Source organism: Phyllostomus discolor, chromosome 3, assembly GCF_004126475.2.
Source record: "Phyllostomus discolor isolate MPI-MPIP mPhyDis1 chromosome 3, mPhyDis1.pri.v3, whole genome shotgun sequence".
In the NCBI taxonomy this organism is placed as follows: Eukaryota; Metazoa; Chordata; class Mammalia; order Chiroptera; family Phyllostomidae; genus Phyllostomus; species Phyllostomus discolor.
The window spans coordinates 13418119-13438812 of NC_040905.2; positions in this window are offsets into that span (position 1 = coordinate 13418119).

The window sequence follows — 20694 nt, forward strand, 5'->3', positions numbered from 1 at the left end:
GAAGGGCTCTGGCAGGAGACTGTGCTCTGAGGGGTCTGGAAAAAGGAAATTACCCTGACATTCCAAAGAGGTGATGTCATAGATGCAAAAGGACAATAGCCAGTGTCAGTTAAAGTAAAGATTGACCTTTGTCAAGGAAGATACCTGCCCAGGACCCAACTGCATACCCTGACTCGCTTTTAGCCGGCAAGTTTTCATTTCAGACCATCCTGGGCGGTTACTTTAGTCTCTGAGTTGGTAAGGTCCACCATGCAAGCCTCCCCTGAGCTTTCCAGGTTTAGTATGTGACCCCTTTCTTGTCCGCAGATAGTATGAGTTTCAGCTGCAGCTGGAAGTGAATGCTCAACGTCCTAGGGGACCTCCTGTTCATTGCATAACTGGATGTCGTCCACACGGCTGCATTCTCAGGCAGGCTTTCGCAAAGCAAGCCGGGAGCCACTCCAAACTAACACCCCATCCACTTAGCACCCACAGCAGAAAGCAAGCACCCTTTTCACAAAAGTGACAGCGAGAAGTCCTGGGGCTGACTCTCATCTTCCTGAGCCAAGCCACAGGGACACCCCAGTACAACCACGGTGGCCAGTGGCTTAGGTTGGTATAAGCACCCAGCTTGGATTGGAGTAGGGGTGCTGGTTTGGGTGAGGTCCGTCTCCCTGACTACATGGATGGAGAGTGAGGAAGCTGTCCCGCACTGGAAATCACTGGCTGTTACCAGGAGAGGGGGAAATGGCTGCAGAGGAGGCAAAAGCCACACGTGCTGAGCCTACAACTGTCCTGATGCTGAGTCTCCGAGGAACACTTCACGAAAAAGTCACCCACCTGCATACACACATGCAGAGCTGGGTATCATCTTCCAAACCCAGGGAGAAAATAAAGTGCTTCCTAAAGACACATAGTACAAACTCTTTCTCTTTCTCCTTCCCACTGGCTTGAAATAGCTCCCAGAGCTAAGGAGCTGGGGCTGGGGGGTTGGGGGAGGGAGTGGAGGAGGGCAAGGAGGAGGGGCCCCTACAACCTCATGCTATGTAATTCAATCCTCCAGAGCATCTGCCCTGAACATTCAGCTCTGTTAACAACCCCCTCTCCTCCTAACGTTTTCTTGGCCTGCTTGACAGTCTTTTGTAATCATCAGTTAACATCTGCGTTATTTTATATGTGACAGGAAAGATTTTTTTTTTCTCCTTTGCCCTTCTTCCTCCTGGGGTTGAATACAAAATGGATTAGAATAACAAAATGAGGCAGACAGCTTCTTAACATAACGGCCTGCAGATTTGTTCAGCTGGGAAGTGTCGAGGTCTGGACGCTTCCCTCTGCCACTCCCAGAGGGCAGGCTCTTGCGAAGGCCTCTCCTGCCCTCTTTTCCAGCACTTTCCTGGCCCAAAGCCCTGGGTCTGTTGGCAGCAGAGGGGCACCAGAATGTTACAGGTGATTGGGCCTTGGTTTAGCAACCTCAGTGCTTGCGTTCTGGCTAAGAAAAGAACTCAGAGTCAAGACTGAACTATACAAGGAAGTTTATTTAGAAAGTCATGGATGCGCAGGAGGGTCCAACCTGCAGCCTGAGGGCCCCATGCAGTCCAAGATGGCTATGAATGCGGCCCAACACAACATTGTAGATTTACTTAAAACATTATGAGATTTTTCTCTTTGTTTTGGTTAGTATTTGTGGATCTAATGTGTGGCCCATGTTAGAAATGCAGGAAGAGCCAGGTGATCTGATCCAAGTGCCTTTATGTGATGCTGCTCTGAGTCTGGACCAACTGTAGCCCCAGGGGTAGGTAAAAATGGGTTTGTTTGTTTGCTGGGTTTTTACAGTGGGAGGTAGGGATGGGGAGGGGTTAGTCTCTTGTTCATCTGGGAGGATGCCTCAGGGTTTCGGGATATGAGTCTGGACAATGGGTTAGGTAATGGGCCAGGCTGTTTCCAGGTATAGGAGGGTCAGACTGATCACAGGCCATTATGGCACCCAGACGTCTATTGCATGATGTGGGAGAGAGTTCCCATGGAGCCTTGGGCTATGAAGCCAGTCAGGATAACTGAGTCACAGGCAGCCCAGCAAGTCAGAAAACTGGCCTGACTGTGTCATGAGCAGTCTGGCAGGCAGGGAACCTGGCCTGACCCTTTCAGCCCAGAGATGCCAAAAGGCTGGACACCCCTGTAGGGAAGTGGAAGACATGAGCCATAGAAGAAATAGGCTCAGGAAACAAGTTACAGAGGCAAAGGGAGAGCCCTTGGATCTTAGGAGAAAGAGGGAGGCAAGGAAAACAAACCTGGGGGAAGGGGTTTGGGAAAGGGGGCGGGAAAAGGTACTGGGCCCTCTGTCCTGAAGGTATTTATCTGGAGGTCTCAAGGGAGGATCCCAGTAGAATATTCATCAGCTTTTCGGGTCTGTGCTTTCAGGAGCTGGTCTCTACTGATGGGGCGGCACCAGGGCAGGGGCTCATCAGTCAATGCAGCTGGGCCTGATGTCAGCCGTGGTGTTGCTCATCTGGTTCTGCTGTTTTTCTGCACCGGGAGCTGAAACGAAAACGAGGCCAAGATATATTTGCTAAGGATCAGAACCTCACTGTCCTGGGGGCTAAACCCCTCAGGGCTATTATCCACCCCTCTTATTTATCCCCCCTCTAAGGAGGTCTAGCCCCCATAACTAGCAATATGCTAAGAGAGATAAGGCCAGGGGACAGTCTGAACTGCATGACCAGCAATATGAGAGGTCAGGGAGTCTAAACCACAAGACCACTGATATGCTAGGGGAGGAAAGGTCACCCTGAGGGCAAGGTCCCAGCCCAGTTTTCCCCATTGCTCAGTACCTGGCCCATCATCCTTGCTCTGCTCAAGTTTGTCTAACTACCTGCCACAGAGTCATCTGAGGCAGGATCATAAAAAGCTAGAAAAATTCCTTGGCAAACAGAATGGGGAAACTGAGACAGGCGGCTGATTCAGAGTCGCCTCATCTCGCACGCTGACTCACTTGCCTCCTTCTCTCTTGCACGACCACTCCCTTAAGCCTGAAGGTCCCAGTACAATGAGGTTCTAATCAAGATTAAATAATCGTAGGAACAAAGCCTTGAGCCTGTCGGCCACAGAGACACAGTTTCGGTCAAACTAGAGAGAACACCCAGGCCTCAGTTGTGTTTCAGCTCCAGGCCCAGAGAAGCAGCAAAAGCAGAGGAAGTGACGCCATGGCCGACCTCAGGACAAGATGCAATGACTTATGACCACCCCTGCCCTGTGCGGATCAATCAGTAGAGACCACACCCCTGACCCTATATGCTCATTTTGATGAATAAGCATGTTGAAGGAAACACCTTGAAAAGCTAATGCATATTCTATTGAGATCTTTCCCTGAGACTTCCCCTAAAATTTCAGCCCCTGGGAAACTGATAAAAACTCTTAAGGCAAAGGGCCTAGTGCACACTTACTCTCTAGAGCATGCCTGCACCCTCCTTTTTCAGATGTGTTTCTTTGCTTTCTTTCTCCTATGCTCTAAGGGTCCCCACGAGATTTGCAACCGGGAAACAGCAGGTAGTGGCAGCTTGCCCCAGGCTACCTCCCTGAACCTGTCTCCAAAGGCCCTTCTTCTGCCTCTGCAACTTGTTTCCTGAGTCCACGCTGCCCAGCTGACTCACTTCTTCTGCTCCTATGACTTCATGTCTAAGAGGCCAAAGAAGCTTTCTGAGAAACCAACTCAATTCTTCTCTTTGAGTGTACTTTCACTGTGCTAAAAAAAAAAAAAAATTCCTCTTGTGCTAAAGTTCTTGGCTCTGAATTCTTTGCCAAAACCACAACACTGGTAACACGTCCAGGAAAGAACCGATGAAGCTGAAAAACTAAATTCAAACTGAGATAGAGGGCAAGGGGTAAGAGAAGGGGGGGGCCCCCATGGAGAGGTGGAGACAAGAAATCCAAGGGAGTAGGAAATGAAAGCAAAAGTCTCTTTCTGTCTTCTGAGGGGAGAAAGAAAGGGCACTATATTTTTCCATCTGCAAGTAGACGATTCAGCTATATGGGAGATACAGTCTCTAAACCGATAACAAAATCAAGGACTTAGTCCCCTCCCCTACCCAGTTTTGACCAGAAGTGTAAAAACCAGTAAGATGACTGAAAGGTGCATGGCAAAAGAAGGAGAGGTAACCTGGCTCAAATAGTTCTAAACTGAGGTTTCCCACATCAGGAGGAAAACCAGCAAGACAGCTGGGAAAACAGGGCAGAGAACCCTCCCCCACAGCTCCGGCCCTCCCCCTCCTCTCCTGCCCCCATCCCAGGAGCCCTGTACTTCATCAGCACATCCATTTGCGGCATGAATCAGACAGCTACTTCCTCTCCAACATGGCTTAATCAATGGGGTCACGTGTTCATTCATGTCGAAAGCATTCAACCAGTACATTACAAAGTATAATGCATTGGGGGGAAAAAGGTATATTTTGCTTAATTTAAATTCTTTAGTGAATTCATTTCTCAAATAAATACGTTTCTTCTCCTCTATTTAACCTATAACCTTCCCCTACGTGTGTATGAGTCCTTTTCAGGGAACTCACTCTCTTCTTAGCAGTTAAGTGGAAGGGGATTGCTCCGTTTATGGGTTTCTTTCTCAGGGACCCTTCTTCTCTCCCTACAGACGCCAAAGACTCATTAGGTCTTCCTCCTTTCCTCACGGCCACTGCTTGCTCTGTCATTTCCGTCTGTATTGATCTGAGTTTGTAGTAGCTTTTGCAACAACCCTCTCTATCTAGCTAGTGTATGCAGAAAGGGATTAATGAAGAGGTGTCATAGGTAGCCTTATGCATTTCTAAAAGGACTAGAGATGGAACCAATCCTGGATTAGGGAACCGCCCCAGTAAACTCTTCTAACAATGACCTCCCTGATGCCCCCTCAGGCCAATTAGCATCTCTCCTCAAGCTTCTCTTTATACTCCTGGGCCAGGCTGTCCACACTGCAGATGTCTTAGGTTTGTTTATCACAATTTCCAGCAGATGGTGTCTTATTCTAATACAGTAGAAATACTAATGACCATTATTTTTACAGGTGCTTTAGGCAGCATGCAGGTATCTTTTTATAATTAATACAAAGCTGCTGCGTAGGCTAGCAGGAGCCATGCCCGTGACATCAGATATTAACAACAGAAACCCCGCCACACTGTTCCAGAGGGACCAAAAGCCTCCACAATAGTGTTTTGCAGAAGAGGCGGCCTCTTTGCCCTCAGCCAGGGAGGGCCTCCCTTCTACCTCACAGTCTCACCAGGTGAGTGGTCTGACGCACCCTAGCTGCACAGGAGTCTAGCGTTTGTGGGCTCGTTCAGGCCCTGCACACAGAAATGTGTGGCTGGTTTTCTGCAAACCGATCCACACAGCTGATCTCTGAGATGTGCGGTGGAGCACCACAGGCCTCCTCAGTCTTCCTTCCTTGCTGCAGCCGAAAAACACCACTCAGCCTTTGGTAAGGACACGGTTCTGCTGATCCTGATGGTGAACATCTGAGGAGCCGTGCAGGAGGGAGAGATTTTGCAATTAGCAAATATGTCCCTTGTTAGGGTGCATTATGCTTTGCCATTTAGTCCTTGAAAGTTGAATGATACAAGCTCCTGAAAAATCTCAAAAGCCTCCCTCTGTATTCTTTCTTCAGTCCGCATAGAAATGCAAATGGAGCTTCTGTTCCCATGGGTAATCTGAGCACCCACATGAATAATCTACCACCCCTAAACATGACACCCCGTGGAATGACAGTGCAGGCAGAGAATGGAAGGGAGGCCCGGACAGCTAAGGGATTTCAGAGGCATGAGAATGGAGGAAGCCCCTGCCTTGAACATGGGGGAGAGGTCTGGCTCCCAGGAGGAAGCCCACAGCCCCTCAGAGGGTGCAAATCAAGTGGTCAAACTGGCCCTGAACAAACATGACTGCACAGCTGACAGGTCTACCGCTTTGCCGCACTGTCGTGGACAGTAAGGAAACAAACAGCCCAAAGAGATGTGTATAGTTTATTATTCACGGCATGACAGAGGATGTGAGCCTAAGTTCACACCAGGTCTGCTGGCCCCCCAGCCTCAGGGGCACTGCTGAGCCAGCAGGGGTGAATACTGACTGCACAGCGGTCCGCCTCACTGCCGAGGAAACCCCCAGTCCTCTAAGGGAATGGCTAGCCAACCTGCCCACCTGTGACCCAGAGGAAGACAGTACTTTTACTATGCTGGGCATGAAACCAAACTGTCCTCTGACCCAGGGAGATGTTATCTCCAGTTTCCAAGAGCTGAGCAAATGATCTGGTTGTTCGGACAAAAGCTGTCATGAAATGTGTAGCAGTGCCGTGGAGGACTGCCTCCCAGCATTCTGTAGGGGTGGCAGAGGCGGGTGGAGCAGTGAGGAGGAGAGTGAGGGGTCAGTGAAAAGTCTATTGGAGAGGCGACATCTAACCACTGCTCCAGGCCCAGAAGTGGCGCGTTTAAGCGGGTACTTTTTCACCCCCTCGAATTCCAGGGCCAACGCAGGGGAATTTTCCTGATAAGTTTTAAGGCTCCTTTGGGGAGTGCTTGTTGATGTCCCAGGGTGTTATGAAATGAGGATTACCTGTACAGGACACGTCAAATAGGGCTGAGCAGAGGTTTCGGGAAGGACAGGAGTCACCAGGTGGCAATAACACCAGTGAGGTGCCGGCTACTGTTGAAGAGAAGTTCTCAAGGCACAGCCAGCCTGGCCCCTGGGTGCATTTAACGACAGGTGAGCACCACCCCCCCGAAGGTAATGACCGGGCTCCCATTCATTTCCAGGGCCTTGAATGAAGCTCTTTCATGAGAAGCCCCTTATTTTCCTGTCCAGGTGGCCTCTTCGAGTCAGGCCCTGTCTCACAGGAACGGCCAAACTTCCCTCCCCATTCCTCTCCCTGCTGCAGAGATTTGGAGAGAGGTTCACCTCTTAGAATCAAGCTAGGCGAAGTGTGGAATGTCAATGCAAGAAAGGTTTAAACCTGGAGGGAATACGTACGAGTTTATTTGAGCCAAACTGACAATTGCCAGGAAGCAAAATCTCAAGGAATTGAGAAACTGCTCCAGAGAACGGCAGTTTCACTCCATATTTTAGACATCACAGTCACCGGAGGAGGCACACGGGGTTACACAAAACCCATCGGTGAAAGAGCAGGGAGGCGGGAGAAGCAAAGCTGAGAAGTCTTTGGGATTGGATAGGAAGTGAAAAGAATAGGCACGTACTTCTTTTACATCTGTGGGTACAATACAGATAACAGTTAACAATGAACACAATAGCAGACCCAGAGAGGTGTGGAGGAAAGGGAATTACCCTGACATTCCAAAGGTGTGTTACCAGTGCCAACAGGCAACAACAGACAGGCCCAGCCAAGGTGAAGACTGACCTTTGTCAGGACAGAGATCAGCCTAGGACGTGACTGCACGCCATGCCTCTCACTTTGGGTCAGAAAGCTTTCAGTTCAGACCATGCTGTGCGGTTACTTTAGTCTCTGAGCCTGTGAGGCCACCGCGCAGGCCTCCCCTGAGCTCGTCGGGTTCAGCATGGGGCCCCTTTTCCGTCCACAGGAGGAATTGACTGTGGTGAAGACACAAAACGTAAACCTTACCGGCCTCGACAATATGAAAGTAAAATTACAGATGTCAGAAACTGGGAAACAGAGCTGAAGACTTTAAGAGAAAAGCAAGGGGGTTTTTTTGTTTGTTTTAATAAAGGGAGAAGTCAAGAAGTTACTGCTTTTTTTCCCCCCTGCATCCCTAAACCTATGTTTTGTCATCTCTACCATGGGGATGTTTGTTGAGGGCTCTTCTGAAAAAAAATGTGCTTGATATAGACTATTAACACAGGGAGGTCTGTGGTTCCTCAGCTAAAAACATACCTTGAAGGTAATAGCTGTGTAATCCTCCCCATCCCCTAAACTCAAATTTTACTTTTAAAGCCCAGAATCCTTTTCAGTGTGGGCACGCCTGTCCCTCACACAATGTCTCTGAGGGGCTGGGGGCTCCTACGTGAGTTCCAGACCTTGGCTCAGGTGATACCATCAACATTATGTACCTTTTTGTCCCACCCAGTGTGTAACGGTGACCTCAGCCTGTCCCTGGAATGAGGCCTACCCCTTGCAGGCCCTCCAGGTAATCAGGATACACAAGCGTTTAATAGTACACCTTCCCCCCACTCCCCCAAAAAGAAAGAAAGAAAATAACTCAGTCGTGTTCAAAAAAAGATTTGGCTTAAAAATAACTGCAGAGAGATTTAGGTCCATTACTTAGTGTTGAAACAGTAACCAATAGAGGAACTAAAAATAAAGATAAACCTTTACTAGGCAAGGGTTGTGAGCGAACTAAATCCTTATCATTCACAACAGGAAGCCAAGAGAGAATGCCTAAAATTGATAAACCAAAAAAGAGCAGCACAAGGGTAGTATTTAGATGCACAGAAGTAATCACCTGAAAACCGAAATCTAGCGGCTGCCTCTGGGGAGCAGAGAATATTCGCAGTAACCAGGGACAGGAGTAAACGCTGCACCTTTCCGGAAAGGGGCCGGGCTCTGGGCCCGTCTGCCGAGGGCCCGCCCATCGTGTGTCGGTTCTTTACTCTGTGCAAAAAGATTTCACTACCTCGTCCAGGTGATTTTTAGAGGATGTTTATCAAAATGGGGGATAGTGAAACAGGGAAGGGGCCTCAGTTGAAGATGATGTGGACTCTGGCCCAAGGGGTCCGTGTGCTGTGGCTGCGAGGAACACATTCACACGGACTGCAGAAGTCCTGTGCAGAAAAAGGGATGGCATGGCCGCTCTCCGAGTGAGAGAGGGCCCCAACCCCTGCCTGGACAGGCTTTTATTGCTTTTCTGGGTGCATTATATCGGGGATGGTCCTCACTATGCACAGGTTTGCTGCAGGTGATTACATTTTACAGATGACAAAGGAAGGAATGTTGTTAATTACTTCAAAGAGAAGGATGTTGCAGATCAGGGGGGGAAAGTGGTTGAAGTGGTTACACTCCATACTGGGGAGGTTTAGCAAAGATTTTAGGAAGTTACTTTAAAGACATGCAGTAAACATTTGCTGCCTCAATCCAGGGTGAGAGAGTGTTAACCAAAAGCAAGTCTCATAGCAGCCTAGGTACAATGTGGGCCTGGTTCCCCACAGGAAAACCAATCTGTGGGCTCAGGTCCTGTGCACTGACTCACTCCCCACTGGTCTTTCCGAGTCAGGGGCAGGGCTACATTCGCCACGCCAGGCAGAAGGTTCCCTATCAGAAGCAGCGACGGGAGAGGAACTGGTTAGGGAGATGGGCCCAGGCGGGGCTGCTGTGGCTCACTCAGACGTCAGAGACAAGGGGGCCTAGGGGACAAGTTCAGGGGATCAGCCGGGGACAAGCTGCCGCTGCCCATTGCTTCCTGGGTGCAAGCCTCATGAGGTTCCTTAGGGTTTAGAAGGTTTGTGTGGCTTTCAGTGGTTTTTACCACCGAAAACCTTGATGACTTTCCATCACTCTTACATCCCTCTTTTTTGTCCATGCCAGATTCTGATTCCCACCCCAGGTGCCCATCCCAGTAGGTCCTGTTACCTGTTTTTTTTTTTTAAAGGCACTTTCTCTAGGCTATAAAAAAGAAGATGGATGGACATGATATGGGTCAGGGTTTCATAACATCTTGCACAATGTGGAAAGAGCACACTGTCTTAGCACTTAGACTTATAATAATACACCAAGGAGCTGACAGAGGAACTCAGTACTCCTCTAAAGCGGTGGCCTCAAACCAGGGGCACTTTTGCCATCCAGGGAGCCTCGTGCAACACCTGAAGACGTTGGTGGTTGTCACACGTGGGGGAGGGGGCGCGACTGGCATGCAGTGGTGGGGGCCAGGGAGGCTGCCGAAGGAACGCCCTGCAGTGTGCGGTTCGGGCCCCCGCACCCCAGCAAAGAACCATCAGGCCCAAACTATCAGCCGCACTGAGACGGAGAGACCCTGCTTTAGAATTAAAAACGTATTTAAATCCAATGTATCACCACTTAAATTCGTGGGCATCAAGTTTGTTTGGCAGACACAGACTGCTGCAGCTCTCAGGTTTCTCTTTTTCGTGCTGCGTTTGGTTTGGTTTGGAGGTTGACCCCATGAGTCAGAGGGAGCCCAGCGCCGCGCCGAAAGGAAAAGGAGACTTAGAACAGGCCTTGTAAGGAATGACTTAATGTGAGTTTGGCCAAATGCATTATGAGAGGGAAGGAGCGAAGTACCTGAAAGGCCTAACAGTGCCTGACACATGGAAGAAAGTTATCAAATATCAGGGCAAGGTGCGAAGGACAGTGCTGGGGCTCCGGGCAGGCCACCCCAAACTATTTCACTGTGGCGTATTGATTATTTTGAATTAAAGTTACTTGAGAAACAGCCAGTGCAAGAAGGGCACTCTGACCTCCTCTCTTTTCCCCCGAAAGCAGGAAATAAATCTCCTACGTGAAAGTTTCCTTCCTCACACCGGGAAGCAGAGAGAGGTCTTTATCACTGGAGACAGGAGATTAAGGGCCGAAAAGCCAATGTAAACAAACCTTGTGAGTTCTTTACTAATGTACTGGCCCAAGCCCCAACTTGGCTGGGACTCCTCATTCATCACACATCCAAGCCCTAACATTCTTTGTCCTGTTAATGCTTCTCAGATTTGTTGTTTGTCTAAAAAGCATAAAAGCTACCCACTTTGGTCATTTCTTTAGGTCCCATACCTATCAGGTCTCTGTACATACAAATTAATTTTTTTTTCTCCTGTTAATCTGTCTTGTGTCAATTTAATTATTACACCAGCCAAAAGAACCAAGAAGGATAGGGAGAATTTTCCTCTCGCCACCCAGAGAAACCATGTTCTGTTCAGCCTGGAAATCCAGGATCTGTCTTCGACGCACCTGCTTCCTTTATTGCACTCATCACCAATCCTGGCGAGTTTACATTTTCCCCTCTCTTGAATCAGCCCCCCCCCTTTTTTTATGATTTTATTTATTTATTTTTAGAGAAGGAAGGGAGGGAGAGAGAGAGAGAGAGAGAGAGAGAAAAACATCAATGTGCGGTTGCTGGGGGTCATGGCCTGCAACCCAGGTATGTACCCTGACTGGAAGTCGAACCTGAGACACTTTGGTTCGCAGCCCGCACTCAATCCACTGAGCTAGGCCAGCCAGGGCGAATCAGACCTTTTTTTTTTTTTTTTCCTCCCACACTGCCCTCATTCCAGTCACCGTTACTTCTCACTCAGAATACGAGGCAGCCCATGGCCAGGATTGCTGTGGACCTAATGTAAACAGCTTTCTTCAAGCACCGGACTTCCAGGGGCACGAGACAGGAGACAAAGAGAAGGGAGAACCAGAGGGCTACTCGCAGCCTATGAGTGCGCTACAATGAAAGGACAGACTGTGTTGTGTGTCAGCCATGTCGCATGACTTCCTGCGATGATCTAAGCGTGAGCCGATCCAAGAATGGGGCTGTTTCATGTCAAAAACAGAAAGAAAAGCTCAGAGGCATTTTGAGAGGAAGGGCTCTCATTGTCTCGGATCTTCAGTGTCAGGAACCGGAGGGGAGATAAACCCAGAACAGAAAAGGCAGGGGAAGGAACATAAAACCTGAGTTGGAAACTTCGGGCTTGGACTAATAGACCCTCCAAGGAACCCTACAACCTACCGAGTACTGTGAACCACCCCAGTGGAAACGGCAGCACCCTCTCGCACCGAAGGGCTCCGTGCGCAAAGGGCCCCATGCACCAGAGGGCTTAGTCAGCGCTCTGCTGCCACCCCACGAGGCCCCATATATTATGTAGCTCGTCCAGGCAAGGGCAATTTACTGTATGGAACCTGAAAAGCAGAAGTTCGAAGTTATTTCATAGTTTCAGTTTAAGAAGGGGAAATAGCTCGGGAGATGAACATTTGGCTGCGATTCTAGCAAAGCTGATTCCTTTCCTAAAGAAAAGACTCCTTTTTTGTTGTTGTTTTTTCACCTTCTCAGATCGCCTGATTTCACAGTGGGGAATGCACTAGAGGGGAGTCAGAGCAACCTGAGTGCCCACCCCCCACCCTTGCCCCCCACCCCTGCATTCTGAGGGCTGCTTTCCAACCACACCCCGGACGCCACACATAAACCCCATTCAGGATACACGAGGCAGCGCCACACGCATGCACGTGGGGTGAGGGTGCCGGAGTGGGCGTGCCCCCAGAAGCCGCCGCGGCCAATGAGGAACAGAGATGGAGTGGGTCGTTTCTCACTCTCCTCCCCACTCAGCAGCGCCCCCTCCCCGTGAGCGTCAGTTGCCCCGGCGGACACTCGCTTGCTGAAGCACACTGGATTGGCCCCCTCCCCGTCCCCATCTCAATTTTCCATCTCCCTTTTGAAGCTTCCTAGAGTTGCCTACGGAATAAACCCCTTGTATTCCAGTCTTCATTTGGGGATACTTCCAGGGGAAGCGAAGCAAAGCCAAGTCATTTCATTAAAACCCAGGGCAGGCTCAAAGAGCGACGTGAAAGACAGCTCGTGCATGGTGCCGAGCTCCTGCCTCCGCACTCTGCCTCTGAGCCAGCAAACAAGAGGGCAAGAGGGCAAGGAAGTCCTCAGTATGCTGTCATTACTTCATGTTCTGCAGCTGACAGAAAACCTAGGAACAAGGCTTAAACAAGTAGGAAGTTAGTTTGTGTTTCACATAGCAGGTCCATGGGAGATGCTCAAAAGTTGGTATACAGTGCTCCTTCCAAGTTTTGCTTCACTCTGCATGAACTCCATTCCCAAAGTCTCCTGATTCTCCAAAACGACTGCTCACGGTCCAACCATCTCATGCGTGTCCCAGGCAGCAGGGAGGAGGAAACGTGGAAGAAAAGCATACCCTCTCCCTTTAAGACTCCTTGGCAGATGTTGTATATATTCTCTCCTGCCAACTTCACAATGGCCAGAATCTAGTCTCATGACTCTGAAGGTGCAGAGAAGTATGGGAAATGTAGTCATCGCTCTGGACAGCATGCACCAGCTAAAAATTAGGTGTTCTATTTCTGTAGAAGAGAAGAACAGGTATTAGTGTCAGCTAACTGTTAGAAATGCTTGCGAGACGGAGGTGGGAGGAGCTGGATGATCTGATCCAAGTGCCTTTATTTGATGCTGCTCTGAGTCTGGACTGATTGCAGCCCATGGGGGAGGCAAGAATGCTTTTTTTTAAAGAAAAAGGGTGGAGTATGTGGGGCAGTAGGGGAGGGGTTAGTCTCTTGTCCTTCCAGACGGGTGCCTCAGGGTTCCAGGATGTGAGTCAGGGCAATGGGTTAGGTAAAGGGCCGGGCTGTTCCCAGGTGCAGGAGGGTCAGTCTGACCTCGGGCCATCATGTCCGGCACCAGATGTCTATTGAGTGAGGCAGGAGAGAGTTCCAATGGAGCCTCGGGCTCTCAAGCGGGTTGGGATAACTGAGTCATGAGCAGTCCAGCGGGTCGGAAATTGGCCTGATGGGGTCCAGAGCAGTCTGGCGGGCTGGGAAACTAGCCCGACCTTTTCACGAACAATCTCCACAATCCCAGCCTCAAAAAGTTTCCTGGGTCCTGGTACAGACCAGTAAGAGCAGAACAAACCCCGTCTGGGGCAGAGAAGCCAGAGGTGTCCACGGTGTCACGGGCTCTGATGGGCCCCCGCGAACCGGAGCGAGGTAAGCGGGTCACCGCACACCAGAAGGCTATCTCAGGAGAGGCCAGCCCGGACAGATGATGACGAGGTCCAGGTCCTCTCCACTAGTATGGCATGTGGGAGCCCCTCCACCACCCCCATAGATGGAACCCCTGGAAAGAGAAAGACCCCAAACTGGCTTAGAACATGTTTCTATTCCCTTAGTGAGATGAGGATGACGGTGGCCATTTGGGCTTTTTACAAATACCCATTCTTTTTCTCCTCCTCCCGGGTAGACGCTTTGCATTGCTCGGCCCCCTTGAAGTTGGCTGTGGTCATCTGATATGCTTTGGCCAATGCCAGAGGAGCACAGGTGAGATGTATCCTGGCCAAACTGAAGGTTAAGAGCCCGTAATGGCTAATTTCATGTGCCAGCCGGGTGTTGCTGTGAAAGTATTTTTAGATATTAACATTTAAAACAGTAGGCTTTGAATAAAGCTCATTATGCTTCATAATGTGGGTGAGTCTCATCCAGTCAGTTAAAGGCTTTAAGAGAAAAGACTGAAGTCTCCCAAGGAAAGAGGAATTCTGCCTCCAGACTCTACCTATACCTTTAACTCTTCCCTGCGTTTCCAGCCTGCCCTGCAGACTTTGCATTTTTCCAGCCCCTGCAATTGTGTGAGCCAATTTTTTAAGATAAGTCAATCTCTCTCTGCCTCCCTGGAGAACCTTGATGGATGCAGAGCCTATGTGCAATTTCTCACATTTTCTTTTCCCTGCCACAGTGACCTTGGCGTATGGAAATGAGGCTTCCAGCCTGGATCCCTAAGTAAATACCAAGTATAGTTCCTCTGCCCTCCATTGTGTTTGCTGCTGAGATGTGGAGACTGTTGTCAGCACAACCGAGCCAATAGACGGGTAGAAGGAGGCAAACCAGATATGAGGATGACGTGGAAACATAAAGGAAGTTCTTTGTCTTCAATTCCGGAGTTTGCAAACTAAGATTTTATTCCTGCTACAAGCGCTCACTCTTCCAGATTTCTCCGGCAAGGATTGTTCCCAGGCTGAAGGCCTGCAGGACAAGAAACAACTCGGAGTGTTCCCTGCTTACAGTGTTCGTGGAATCAATGTCCTGTTCCCTTCACTCACACTCCCCAGGCTGGCTGTAAAGCTACCTCTTCCTCTCATTCAATAAAAATGTTTCTTTTTGTCTCAAAGTAAGAGATCACAAGGGTGCAACAAGAGATAATAAGCAAATCCTCTCCGGTGTGTGAATAGAAGCTTGGTTTTCCCAAGGGGATTTGCATTTGAAAAGAAGATTTAAAAAACAAAACAAAAGTCCCACACAAATGAAGTAAATGTAATTGGTGCAGTTCCAGGAAGTGAGATCAAGTGAGGAGGTTTCCAGAAGCAAGGAAGGTATTAGGGAGGCAAGAGGGATGTTGCACAGGCTCTGCAGATGGTACCAATGTTGTGGGATACATTGTGCTTTGAACTTCTGGGTTTTGCTGAGTGGCAGAGAACAGGGAGTCGTCAGGGACGCTTCAGAGCAACTTCCTGTGTTGTCTAATCATCCACATTTCTCCTTCCAGATGGCTCTCAACGACGGGAGCCCACAGCCCGTCCCGTCCATCCTCAGGCCCAGTGGCCAGCCCCTTTGTTTTCTGTGGGCCGTGTGACCTTCACCTCAGGGCAAAGTCCTTGAAATCTGATACTTATATACTCCCAGGTGCCACACCTGTTCTCGTACTTCACCCCAGGAGGCTGACCTCTAATCCCAAATGCAACATGTATTCCTAAGAAATTAACTAGGGGTAAAATGCAGATTCAGAGATCCAGATGCTGATTCAGTAGGTTGGGACGCAGCCCAGAAAACTGCATTTTTACAAGCCTCCTTTGGGGGGGGGGGGGGCTCAGATTCACATGGTAGTCAGGCTATGCTTGGAGAAATCGTGCCCCAGGGAGATGGGGTGAGCTCCTTAGTATGGCCTGCCCCCCTGAATCTGCAGCTACGAAATAAGTCTTTTCTAGTAAACTCTGGCGTTGTACTGATGTAGCTGGGCCATCTGCTCACATCCTTGAAACAAAACAGACAAATAAAACATGGAATGTTGCTTCTAGGAATTGCTGTGCTATTTTTCTCTTTTATTTCTGTTTACAAGGGGATGTGTTTTTTTTTATGGGTGCGTTATTTAGTCTTTAATCACAAAAAAAATGAGGAAAAATTATCATCTGTTCTCCTACTCAATTTTACCATATTTGCTGAGGACTTAAAAGTACACACAAAAGAAAGAAGCCACCAACTGGGACAGTTCTCAAATGAGAGTGGGGATAGTAAAGAGTTAAATGACATTCATTAATGCAGTGTCTCTCTAAACGTGTTTAGAGCCAACTGCCACAGGGCAGAACCAAATGTCAAGAAGACAAACTCCAACTGGCCATTTGAAGTGTTCATTTCTATGGCCTCCGGGAAAAGAATGCGGTCTCCCACACCGGGAAGCAATTATCCCCTCCTGGCCCCCGCCCAGCCCCACGCAGGGTCTCTGCCCGGAACGTGTGCGCCCCCTGGTGGTTTGAAGGTGAACTACAACGTACCTTTACCGGGACAGCTTCAGATAACCAATCCTCTTCCAAGATGGGTCATCAGGACTGTTTGATAGGTAAGTACATCCTATCTCTGGTGGCATTCTCACATTTTATTCTACATGCCTTAAGCATTCAGAAATGCAGACACTTAGCAGCTCTTAAAAGCAGTTTTTGCTGGGCCCAGCTCTATGCACTGAGTCTGGCCCACTCACCAGTGCTCCTCACAGAAATCACTCAGTAAAAATCAAGCCGCCAGTGCAGCATGGACCTCTGGCTCCCCAGCACTCACACTTCAATTGCAGACCCACCTGCCTAGCTTCTGTGTATGTTCTTCCAACCCAGCACTCACCCCTGATCATGGACCCCAGAATGTATACCCAGGGACAGGGCTTCCGTCCGGCTCACATGTCCACTCCGTCCCTACCACCCTAATTAGGGAAAAGTCTCACAGCTTCTGACCGGGAAGTAGTAGGAAAAGGCCTCTGAACCCTCCAAAGGGGTTGGCTTTTAGCCAGACACTTGACTTCCACACGAGATTTTTAAAAAATAAATCACACAGATACCTTCTGTTGTTTAAACACATCAAACACAACATACAAAAGCCATTGTTTCCAGTTTGGAGCATGCTCGTCTGGAACTTTCTATGTGTATTTACTCATATAAAGGTACATAGAGAAACAGAGTTTTGTGAGCCCATGGAGCTTTTTTTTTTTTTTTAAATAGGATCATATTATACCTCTCTTCTTTGGCAGGTTGATTTTTTAAAAAATTAAGAATAAGCCTCTTATCAATACATCTTTCCATGTGCATACATATGGAGCCATTTAGTTCTTTTTAATTGCCGCATACTATTTGATAGTGTTGGGAGTTCAGAAAGCCAAAATAATACTCCTTTTCTTCCCAAGTCTGGGACCAATGGAGAAAGAAGACAGTAGAGACAGACAGATATAAATCAGAAACTGACAGAAGTCTAAATGTCTGTGTTAACTAGCTGGCTGGAAAACATGGCTTAAGGTACGTCTTGAAGAACTTGCTATACCTCACCCCTGAATGACTAAAAACTTCTCTGTCAGGTCACAGGCATTCCAGGACAGCCAACGTGTCCTCAGCCTTCCGAGCAAGCTGGAAGTGAACAGGCTAGAATGCCCTCCAAGCAGGCACCTCGGGAGACGGTGGTGCAAGGCCTGAGCTAGGGTGCCCAGCTCCCTCCGCCTCACTCACCAATCCCACACACCAGTCCTCTTTCCATAGGAGGAAATTCATAAATGAGCGAATGAGAGGTAGGAGAGAGGACAGAAATGTCATCCAGAACCTAACTGAGGCTGGGGACATGGAGATTCCCTTGAACATTTTCCAGCCTTTTGTTCTTATAAACTTTTTCAGCCCAGAATCGACAGGGGCATGGTTGACGCCCCTGTGCCCCCTGGGAGAAGAGATCAGAAAGTTCCTCTCCGCTCTCTTCATCAATCTATTCCCTCAATACCAACCTCTGCTCTTCTGTAGGTCTGTCTTGTCAACAGGTTTTACTTTAGCCTCAGGAGACTCTAATCTAGGTCCTGGCTGGTGTGGCTCAGTGGATTGAGCACTGGCCTGTGAATTGAAAGCAACTGAAAGGTTATTGGTTTGATTCCCAGTCAGGCCACATGCCTGGGTTGCAGGCCAGGTCCCCAATTGTGGGCATGTGAGAGGCAACCAATTGGTGTACCTCTTGTACATTGCTGTTTCTCTCCTTCTTTTTCTCCTCTTGTCCCCTCTCTCTAAATTAAAATAAATAACATCTTAAAAATAAAAGAAGAATGGATTAGGACAGTTCATTTCTTACAGTAACTCCTAGGCCTTGATGTTGCCTAGGTCAAAAGGTGCTCCATACTGTGTTTTCCATCAAGAACACACCCAATCGCAATGTCCAGTGTAATTCACCAAAGGTTATATAGCAAGAAGATTAGTTACAGAACCCTGCCTATGCTGTTCTGGAACAGCTGCAGGGTTCAGTTTCCTGCTAGCAAGAAGCATGAGTCCCAGAGCAAAAGTTTGGTGAAAAAGGAAAGGGTTGGTTATTTACAGGTTATACAGATTCAGAACACCGGCAGACTTCTGCTGTTAAGTCTCACTCCCTTTAAAGCACCTGAAAACACATAACCCTACCCTCCTTTGCCAACCCAGACCAGTTTCAGAATACACCAGTTAGAGGTACCATCTTTCAGAAAAGCAGAAATCTGCAGCTTAGCATTGCTGCTCACAGTTGAGCATTCTAGGCATGTCCCAATAATTCAGACTTGGTTAGACAGGTACCTGCACAGCTGCCTCAGCTCCGCAGCCGTGTTCTCCAGGTAGGTTTCCTAGTGGGTCTCCTCATTCTTACTCCAGATCTTCGTTCAAAACCGTGTGGCACCTCCTTACACAGAGATGGCTGAATCCCCCTCCTTCATGGCTGCCACTAACCACTGACATCACGGCCAGCAAGCAGCCCATCCACATCCTTTCCAACTGCATGTCCGCCACCTTATTCTTTCAGCCCTCGTGGCAGACCAGCTTTTCTCTCTCAGCCCGCTCTTGCCTTTAAATGCTGATCCAGAGCTCCCCACATGACCTCAAACCTTGCCCCTCCTACAATGTGCTACTTTTGCCAGTTCCCCCATACCTTTTCCCTTCTTTAAGCTGCTATCTTTTTCTTTTTTCAGCTGCCATCTTTAGTCAGGGCAAGAGTCTTCTGTGACACACAGACATCCAGACACCTGGGGTGGGCCATCTCCCCTGGCTTTGTCATGAGTCCCTGAATGCTCTGAAAGTCACTAGACCTTTTGCCTGGGGTGGCAGCACAGCTGTCAAGTAGCTATAGTTATGCAAACTATCTTACGCAGCTGTATTCCCCCATGTCCCCCATGCCCCAACCATGAGCTGTGGGGAATTTCTCCTGTATTCTGGGGAACCCCGCTTTGCACCCCGTCTCAATATGCCTTTCAAAAATGCAACATCTATCATAATAAAGGCTGCAAGGAACACACAGCTAACATGATCCTGAATGGTGAAAGACTGGAAACTTTTCTCTAACATGAAGAACAAGATGAGGATGTGTGCTTTTATCACTTGTATTCAACACAGTGTTGAAAGTCCTAACCAGAGCAATTAGACAAGCAGTCACACATAAGACATCCAAATCTTTCACAATCTTGAGAAAGAAGAACAGGGCTGGAAGCATCATGCTCTGTGATTTCAAACAATATTACAAAGCTATAATAATCAAAGCAGTATAATATTAGCCTAAAAAGAGACGCATATATCAATGAAACAAAAGAGAGAACTTAGAAATAAACCAACATATGTATGGTCAATTAATTTATGACAAGGGAGTCAAGAATGAACATTGGAGAAGGGACAGTCTCTTCAATAAATGGAGCAGGGAAAACTGGACAGCCACATGCAAAAGAATTAAAATGGACCACTATCTTACACTATACACAAAGATTAACTCAAACCAGATTAAAGGCTTGGAATCATAAAACTCCTCGAGGTAAAACATAGGCAGTAACCTCCTTGGTATTGCTCTTGGCAATGACTCTTTTGGATTTGAAACCAAAGCAAATGCAATAAAGACAAAAATAAACAATTGGGACTCCATCAATCTAAAAAGCTTCTACACAGCAAAGGAAACCACAAAGTGAAATGAAAATCTACCAAATGTGAGAAAATACTTGCAAATCACATATTGATAAGGGGTTAATATCCACAATATACAAAGAACTCGTACAACTCCCTAACAACAAAAAATCCAATAAAGAATGGGTAGAGGAACTGAATAGACATCTAGCCCAAGAAGACGTACCAATGGCCGACAGGTACATGAAAAGGGGCTCAACATCATAATCGTCAGGGAAATGCAAATCAAAATCACAGTGAGATACCACCTCACACTTGCTAGGATGTCGACCATCAAAAACAGAAAATAAAAAGTGTTGGCAAGGATGTGGAGAAAAGAGATCCCCAGCCCCACCCCCTGCCCGACTTTGATGAATCCGGTGTGGGGTGGGGCCGGAGTCTGCATGTCTAACAAGCCCCCAGTGACGCTCACGCTGCTGGGCAGGGACCACAGCTGATGCCTGGCTCTCAGCTCCCAGTCTGCCATCGAGGGGAACTCTCCTTCATTTTGCTTCTGTTCTTCCACTGCTCCACCCTGAAGCCTATTTTTTTTTTCAAGCTTTCACGGAGAGTTAAGTTCCTCCTTAACTCTCTGACTCCTAGACAGGGGCCTTTTAATCTCTTCTCAGCCTATGGCTTTCTAGTAACTTTTGTTGTGCTGTTTCTCCACTTCAACCCAAGAATTTAGCATAACTGTTAATAAAACACACTTCTGGTGGTGGCTGTGCATAGTGTTCACTTTGGAACCGTTCACTGAGCAGGTGCTCTTATGATGTAAGCACTTTTTTGCACGGATGTCATTTTAATTTTCAGAAAAGGTCTGTTAAACACGCATCCACACTGATGTTGAAGCCATGGTGTTTGAGTCTCTCAAACCCAAAGCCATGGCCAAAG